Source organism: Bos indicus, chromosome 16 (assembly GCF_029378745.1).
Source record: "Bos indicus isolate NIAB-ARS_2022 breed Sahiwal x Tharparkar chromosome 16, NIAB-ARS_B.indTharparkar_mat_pri_1.0, whole genome shotgun sequence".
NCBI classification, from domain to species: Eukaryota; Metazoa; Chordata; class Mammalia; order Artiodactyla; family Bovidae; genus Bos; species Bos indicus.
Window position 1 is genome coordinate 59,977,882 of NC_091775.1, and position 9,376 is coordinate 59,987,257.

The window sequence follows — 9,376 nt, forward strand, 5'->3', positions numbered from 1 at the left end:
CTGTGGGCAGCACCTCTCATGCCGCGGTCAGGGGCTCATGGCAGGACCACTAGGGAAAGATGGGCTTCAGTGCCTGCATCCTCCTGGGCCAAGCCCCCTGCCCCTGCCGCCAGGCTCGAGTCCTCAGAACTGATCTGTGGAACAGTAAGGCCAGCTCTGCATGTCACAATTCTTTTCAGAGTAAAGGTTCTCCTCCCCACACAGTTCTTGCCTTTTCTGGAAGAAAAGAAAAGGAGAATCAACCCAGAGTGAATTCCTTGTAGCTGGCTATTTGTAGGCAGCAGATGCAGCCAGGAGCACACGCAGCATATTTGTCTAAAAGCTGCTACCAACGCATAAAGGCGGGGGCCCCTGCTTCTACCTCATCAGGGCCAGTCTGAAAGATGGGACTTGGTTTCCAGCCTTCAGGGGGACACTAAAGCCACATTTGCTTCCAAGGAGGGTAAGTGAGGCCAGGAGGGGTGGTAGGGGCTGGAGGGGGAATTCAAGTATTCTGATGGATCTAGAAAGCTGGTAAATATCCCTGCTATGATGCAAAACACTTTCAGAGAAAACTCAGCAGGGCTCAGGAGGAAGCTTCTCACTGGTGCAATCCAGGAACTTTTGCACTTAGCCTGGCAAAGCAGTAGAGAGCATGGACTCTGAAACCAGACTAAATGTGTTCAGATCCCATCCCCATTAACTAGCTGTGTGACCTTGGGCAATTGGGTACTCTCTCTGTGCCCCTCTGTTGGGAGGCTGAAATAAATCCACATTAAATAAATAGCACAGAGTAAATGCTCTCAAGAAAAGTATCTCTGTTTTCAGATGAAGATGATGGGGTGAAAGTTGGGTTACATAATTTGCCCAAGGTCATTCAGCTAGTAAGTTCTAGAGTTTAGGTTTGAAGAGTAGCAATAGGTATATCTAAAGATAAATTCACAGTTACAGCTACTGAGCAATGCTATGAAGAAAATGAGATGCTCACAGTGATCAGTGCACAGTGGAGGGCTCTCTTCGGAAGGGTGGTCATGGTTACCAAGCTGGGACTTGAAGCAAGAGAGCAATCAGTCACACAAAAAGCAAAGGGAGAAAATTCCAGGCAGAGAGAATGGCACAAGAAGAGACGCTGAAGAGGCAAAGAGAAGGTTGGAGTGACTGGAACAGGGTGATTAAGGAAGAAAGGAGAGTGGGAAGAGCAGGCAGGATTCAGATCATGGTAAGACCTCACAGTCCATTAAAAAGATCTCAGATCCAAATGCAACAGGACGATGCTAGAGGGTCTTAAAAGGAAAGGCAAAGCAATCTGAATGTTTCTATGTGTGAGCCTTGGATGAAAGCACAGAGACTCTTAAAAACAACTGCATAGTGTTTAGTGGCTTATACCAGGGACATGTCAAGCTTACTGTCAACTAGGGATGGGCCTTGTGATCAGTTCGGAATAAAAGCATCACTCACATCCCAGCCTGAACTTGATATAGGTAAAATTTGTGTGTGTTTTCCATCATCACCATCATTGTCATTGCTCTTGCCATCATTATCAAATCATAGGCAAAGGTCAAAGTGATCCTGTGTTAGTCATGACTCCATTCAGATTCCCAGACAGAGATCCCCCCATCCCCAGGATCACAGCCAACAGCACAGTGTTCCAGCCACAATCCACACACAAACACATAAAGAGACCCTGACTGTAAAGGCTAGAAACAGTGTAGGTATCAACAGCCCCAAGCACAGACAGAGGGATGAAGACAGAGCAATCATGGGAATTGTGTATTATATACAACCATTTATCAAATTCCTTTTGCTTGCATCGTCAAAGAAGGACCATCAGCACCCACTGCCCCATTCCCTCTCTGTCTGAATGCTTGATGCATCACTATATAATCTTAGGGTATTTACCCATTCATTCATACACCAAACATGACTAAATGAATCTGCTGTATCCCCTGTATCAGCTGTTAGGGAAATATTAAGACAAATAAAAAATCATCTCTGTCCTCAAGGAGCTGAAGTCTCTCTACAGACAAGTAAAAAGGCAATAATGCAATGTGACTGGACTGCAAGTACCAGGGAGAACAAGGAGCTGAGGAAGCCCTTAGGATGGACACTAAACCCAGGGGCACGGAGGAGGAAGGTGGGGAGATGAAAGAGGGTGGGGCAGTGTATACAAGACCAGACCACTTCTGGGGCACACAGGGAACTGAAGGCACTCAGAGTGATTCAAGACCAACATCAAGGACTTCCCTGGTAGTCAAGTGGTTAAGACTCCATGCTTCCAACGCAGAGGGCGTGGGTTCAATCCCTGGTCAGGGAACTAAGATCCTACATGCTGCGTAGCAAAAACAGTCATCAAAATGGTGTTAAAGGGACACAGGGGGATACACATCAGGAAGAAGCTTAGGTTATGCTAAGAAATTAGGGACTTCTTCCAGATACTATGAGAAGCCATTAAAGATTTTAAGGGAGTGCATGATGGTCATATTGCACTTCCTGTGTTCAGTGTGATGAGCAATGTAGAAGGGGGAGGGCTGGAGGCAGGAAAGCCAGGGAAGAGTCTACTCTTGTTCAGAGGATTAGCAGGGTGTACGCGAAGGCAGGAGCAAAGGGGTAGAAAGAAGGAGGGCTCTTAGGTAAGAGCAGGGTAGAATCCATAGGAGATTATGACCAAATGGATTTGGTAGGAAGACAGAAAGAGAAAGGTTGAAGTTTCCTTCCTTGTATGGGACAAGAGGCCATATGAAAAAGATCCCAGAAGCCAGTCTAGGGAGTCTGAACCTGACATAGACAGCTTCAGGAAGACACTAAATGATTTCAAGCAGAGGATAGACCATGGCTGTAGCTTAATATGATTAATATACTAACAGCTGTAAAGCAGGTTGGAGGAGAGACCCTGGCGGGTAGAAGATAAATATATGCATGCTCAGTCACTACATTGTGTCTGACTCTTTGTGACTCCATGGACTGCAGCCCGCCAGGCTCCTTTGTCCATGGGATTTCCCAGGCAAGAATACTGGAGTGTGTTGCCATTTCCTTCTTCAGGGGATCTCCCTAACCCAGGGATCAAACCTCCATCTCCTACATTGACAGTTGGGTTCTTTACCACTGAGCCATCTGAGAAGACAAATAAGAACTCTCTTATGATGGCTTACTAAGTGGGAAGAATTAAGGGTCTGAGCTAGGGATATAACCATGGTCACAAAAAATATGAAAAACAATGGGGTGTAGGGGGCTAACAAGCAAGTTTTTTGAAAGGAATGTGATCAAGAGAAGGGTTGAAGCACTCTTCACCTTCACAAGAAGGTCATCATCATGCTCAGGCTCAGTCGTGTCCCTTTAATTTCTGAGACAGAGCAAAGCAGAGTGAGGCAGAGACCAGAGGTAACTTCCACGTGGACCAGAGCAAACGTAGTGAATCCATATTTGCCCTGATCTACTCAGTCACATCAGTAACTACGAAGATCCAGCTGAGAGTCAGTGCCCTACATTAAAAACCACATTGAGGGCAAGTACATAAGGGATGCATGTGTGCTCAGTTGCTCAGTCTTTGACTCTCTGAGACCCCGGGGGTTTTGGCGCACCAGGCTGCTCTGTCCATGGAATTCTCCAGGCAAGAATACTGGAGTGGGCCACCATTTCCTCCTCCGGGGGAATCTTCCCAGTCCAGGGATGGCACCTGAGTCCCCTTCATTGGCAGGTGGATTCTTTATCACTGAGCCACCTGGGAAATCTAGATATATAAAGACATATATAAATATTCAGACTCTATTGCTAAGTGAAAAAGCAAGTTACAAAATGATGGGTACGATCATCCTGTTTGTTAGAAAAGTGTGTGTGGACTGCACAGTCCACCAACAGACTGTTCACAGTGGCCATCTCTCAGAAGGGGAATTTGAGTTGATATTTATGTTCTTCTAGATGCTTTTTTGTATTTTCTACAATGAACAAGCGTGACTTTTGTAATCAGAAACCCAGCAGAGTTTAAAATATATTTGTTAAGCTCATATAGCATGGCTGTCTCCCAAAATTGAAGAGAGGGACCTGTTTGCTAACTTGTTTTTTCCAGTACATTTATGGTTCTTGAGAAGCAGAATAGTGTAAATACTCCTGATGGGAAAAGCTGAGGATTCTATTTCAAACTTGCATGGTCCCCCCATGACCTAGGAGAGCTCTCACTGCTCACCAAAGGGTCTTCTCCAAATCTTTACCCCAATACGCAGGTTACTGACTTTAGGTCCCCCTCCCTGGAACTCCACGCTGGGGCAGCAACACCCAGCAGGCTGCTGCTGCTGCTGCTGCTAAGTCACTTAAGTCGTGTACGACTCTGTGCGACCCCAGAGATGGCAGCCCACCAGGCCCCCCCGTCCCTGGGATTCTCCAAGCAAGAACACTGGAGTGAGTTGCCATTTCCTTCTCCAATGCATGAAAGTGAAAAGTGAAAGTGAAGTCACTCAGTCGTGTCCGACTCTTAGCAACCCCAGGGACTGTAAGCCCACCGGGCTCCTCCATCCATGGGATTTTCCAGGCAAGAGTACTGGAATGGGGTGCCATTGCCTTCTCCGACCCAGCAGGCTATACATCCCTAAATCCTTCTTCCTTCCTTCCTCTCCAAACATATTACTGTTCCTTTTTATCTCTCCCCAAGACTCAACCCCAAATCTTCCAGTTCTGACAACCCAATCACCTCTCTTATTTCTGAATTTTCTTTCTCAAACTATTAAAAACATATCAGTCTCAAATCTTGGTGCAAACAGCATGTGTGTATGCTTAGTTGCTTCAGTCGTGTCCAACTCTTTGGACCCCATGGACTGTAGCCCATCAGGCTCCTCTGTCCATGGGATTCTCCAGGCAAGAATACTGGAGTGGGTTGCCATTTCCTTCTCCAGGGGATCTTCCCTACTCAGGGATTGAACCCAAGTCTCTTACATCTCCTGCATTGGCAGGTGGGTTCTTTACCCCTAGTGCCAGCTGGGAAGCCCTGGGAACAGCGGCCGACTCAAATAAAAACACTCAGTTTTCTTTAAAGGGGAATGGAGGGCCAGAAGAATGTGAGCACATCAATCTAAACCTGCCAGGTTGCATATCCCCATCAGATGTCTTAAAGATCAAACAGAAAACAGCACTTGGATGCCAGTCACAAGTCATTGCTTGCAGAGGACTTCCAAAGAAATGAAGGCTCAGGCCTTTTCAGTAGGATGAATTCTACCCGTTAGTGATGGAGGACAGTGATGTAGACACAAACAGGGATGAAAGGGGGAAATCCCTACTAGAAGTTCTGCTGCTCTGTGGAGGAATTTCCCAGGAACTCACGGGACTGGGGGTTCCTGGAGTTTCTCACATTCCTCTGAATAGCCAGCAGTAACGGTAATGCCCTTTCCCCTTTCCTCATCTAGTCAGACTCACTGATCGCTTAAGAGGGGATGTTCCACATTCTTTATCCATTCATTTGTCAATGGACATTCAGGTTGTTTCCACGTCCTATTAATAGCTATTGTAAATAGTGTTGCAATGAACATTGGGGTACATGAGTATTTTTGAAGGATGGTTTTCTCAGAAGCTGCTGCATAGCACAGGGAGCTGAGCTACATGCTCTGTGGTAACCTAGAGGATGGGTGGGAGGGGGGCTCAAGAGGGAGGGGATATATGTCTACATATGGCTGATTCGCTTCATTGCACAGCAGAAACTAACACAACACTGTAAAGTAATTATACTCCAATAAAGAAACAAAATGGTTTAAATGATAAAAAGAACGTTCTCTCTTCTTACTCTACCAGATCCTCAAAAGCAGGGCCACTTTATCCTGTGTCTCACCCAGAGGCTAGTCTTCAATTTTAGAGTTAATGAAATAAGACACAGAAAAGTTAAACACAGTGCCCAAGGTCACCCAGGTATTTTTCATTTTGGTTATTTTACTTATCATTCTTTATTCTACCTAATTTCCAGCTTGGCTCTGTGAATCTCAAGAGGAACTTCCTAAAACAAGTATTGACAAGATCATAGGAAAGTAGTACCAAATGTGACCATGTGTGCCATTTAGAAGAACCCCAAGCTTTTACAGATGAGAAAACTGAAGCTATTTGGCCAAGCTGCCATCCCCAGTTCCCAAGCGGTTGCGTAATATCCACCATTAAAATTCAGCCCGTACTTGATTGCTGGAAGTCAGGTGACAGGAGAAAGCTATTAGGTGATAAAAGACAAAGGATATGTCGGAGTTCTGTGATAAACAGGGAAGAAGAAATTAAGAACTGGGGCAGGCCAAAAGAGCACAAGATGTGGGGACTGTGTTCTGCTGACACTCACAAGATCAAAAACCAACAGAAGGAAGTCCACTTGACAAGGTTGATAGAGGCTTGGCTTCCAGGCTACTCTCCCAGGCCCTGGCTGAATGTAGTCCAGATAACAAGCAGCGGGGAGACCCCAAGGAAAGCTTTACTCTCCAAGGAGTATGTGGTACAGCTAGAAAGTGAACTAGGTTTTAAAACCTAAAAAGAAGGAAGAGAAATGTCTGACGTTTTGATTTCCAGTTTGGGGTTTTTCTAATTCCAGTCAGCCCAGGGCCACCACCCTGCACAAATCTAGGCCTCATTTCACCCATGCAACATGGTGGTCCTAACAAATGTGTGACCTTGAAGAGAATCCTTTCCATCTCTGATGCAGAATGAGAAGCCCCCAGGGCAGTGTCTATAAAGAGAGCACCAGTAGAAAGGGTGGAGAGTTGGAAAGGCCAGAGCTGCTGGCTGGGCAGACAGGGGTTTCTGTGACCACAGGCCCACTGGGACTCAGAAAAACAACTCTCATTTATTCACAGTAACATCCAGAAAGGTAGCCCAAATAATTTAAATCTGTGACTATAAAAAAAAAACCCACTGTAGCTAAAAGTCAGCCTCCCCATCCACCAGATCTTTCAAAAAGAGCTGCTAATAAAGAACAAAATTGAGTGGCTTAAGGTTTATTTCCTTTTACATTTCCTTTCTGGTCAAGGTGTTAATGAGGACGGAAGGCCCAAAGTGCACACAGAGAAGAGATGAAAATGGTCTGGAAAATATGAACTGTGTACTCACCCTTCAAACAAGGGAGGGATGATTCTAGCATTGGTAAGTGGTAGACAGTCTTAGACAGTTCAAAGAGATTCCTTCCAGATGGCCATGAAGATTATAATGTAAACGAGGGGGGATGTGAAGTCTCAGTGGAGACCTGGCCTGGGAGTCGGTGGGACCTGGGGTAGGACCCTGATTCCACCACCTCTCTGCATCTCAGTTGCTTCAACTATGAAGCAGTGTTAACATTATGGTTTAAAGTTCTAAAATCTTGGATAAAATTCTCCAAAATAGCCAATATTGGGTCCTCTAAATAGAATTACAATACAATCAAACATATTTTTCTGGATCTTGTGATGATTAAATGAGAAAAGATCATGTAAATTTATGCTGTGCCAGGTAATATAAGCACTTAATATGCATTAAGTCATTTATTTCTATCAACGACTTTGCCAGGTAGGAAGTAATATAATCGCTATTTCACAGATAAGCATGTTGAGGCTTAGAGAAGTTAGTGGATATGACTAAAGTCACACGTATATCAACTGATGGAACTGGGACTTCAAACAGATCTGTTCAAGTTCAAAGTCTATGTTAGTAAGCTCTGTGCAACAGAGTCACTCCAATAATAGGTGTACAAGTTCCTGAAACATAATTGATTCTCAATAAATATCAATAATGCTTAGATTATCACCCAGCATGATAAAGTGTTTTAATATAGGTTTACTGAATGGAAAACTAAATGAGCACATAAACTATATGTCACATGAGGCTGTTACACTGAGATCCTAGACTTCCAGTGGCCATTCAATCCTATGCTGCAGTAAATTCAATTACAGGGGGAACTTTAGGACAGTTGTCTTTTCAAAGAGCTGGGATCCAGAGTCTAAGAAACTGTGTCTATCCAAGGACAGAAGTATGGAAGAGTCTCCATAAGGCACAGCAACCACATTAGGCAAGAAAAGCTGGAGTGGGTTGCCAACTCCTTCTCCAGGGGATCTTCCCAACCCCAGAATCAAAGCCATGTCTCCTGTGTCTCCTGCACTGGCAGGTGGATTCTTTACCACTGAGCCACATGGGAAGCCCCCACTGCAGCACAGAAGCACCCATATTATACAGCTGACCTTTGAAAAATACAAACGTGAATTCACAGGTCTACTTATACCCCATTTTTTTTTCCAGTGGGAAATACTACGTGATCCAGGTTCCATAATCCAGAGTTCGTTGAATCTGCATGTGCCAAGGAACCATGGATAAAAAGAGCCGACTTTGAGTGACCTGTAGGTTTTCCACTGTGCAGAAGATCAGTGCCCCTAACCCCACATTGTTCAAGGGTCAACTGTACTTGGGGACTGAGACTCTGGTTTCAGTAAACCTTAAGAAGAATAAACAGACCAGGAAAGAAATTATCTTAATTTAATTTTACTTTTCTGCTCAGCTAATCCAAGAAAGACAGACAGATAGAGGGGGAGGGAGGAAAGAAGGAAGCAGAGCTAGAATTCTGATGAGGAATTGCCCTGTGTTCCTTCCTGAAGTTCTTTTGACTCTACGCAGCCACACAAAAGAGAGCCTCTTCAGAACAGGGGTGATATTTAATTAGGCAGGATATGCACTTCATGCACCATGCAAGCAGAGAGAATCCTTTCAGAGCTATGATTATAAACTTCACCCCCCATCTCCCACCCCATAGCAATCCCAGCTAACAAACAGGAGAAAGGCTGTCTAAAAGGAAAGAAGCAGGCTTCTTGGCAGCAGACATCTGTGCAGGCAACAACCCCTCACTTTCCCAATTCCTGCTCAATCCAGTCTCACCTCTCCCTTCTATCCTCTCCATTGCTTCTGCTGGAGACCTGGGTTGGTTGGTGGTATTTAGTCGCTAAGTTGTGTCCAGCTGTTTGCCATCCCATGGACTGTAGCCCGCCAGGCTCCTCTGTCCATGGGATTTCCCAGGCAAGAATACTGGAGTGGGTTGCCATTTCCTTCTCCTGGCTCAGGGATTAAACCCACATCTCCTGCATTACAAGCAGATTCTTTTACCACCAAGCCACCAAGGAAGCCTGGAGCCCTGGGTTACTGGGTGCTAAATGGTCCTGGATGGGAGTTCTCAGCTCCCAGAACTCCCACAACCACACCCAGTATCCAATTCCAAGAGGTGAAGTCTCTCAACCTCACCAATGGCCCGCAAATGGTTTGAAAAACAAGAGAGCAGAAAATAAGGTTACAAGTAAATAAATCAGTGGAGCATGAAAGGAACCTTCTCAAAACACACAGACAGAGACAAGGGCAAACAGAGGCAAAAGAAATGAAGAACAATGTGCTCTGTCCTCCAAGGAACAGAAGAAGAAACAAAGTCCAAGGAACG

General features: G+C 45.1%; 1 long non-coding RNA gene across 1 annotated transcript; it reads left to right on the forward strand.

Annotated features, from left to right (window-relative positions):
- Window positions 1-295: 295 nt before the first annotated feature.
- Window positions 296-8,431, forward strand: LOC139176262 (uncharacterized). Its single transcript, XR_011560676.1, has 3 exons — window positions 296-442; window positions 6,959-7,071; window positions 8,197-8,431. It is a non-coding gene; the product is annotated as an uncharacterized lncRNA (long non-coding RNA).
- Window positions 8,432-9,376: the final 945 nt, after the last annotated feature.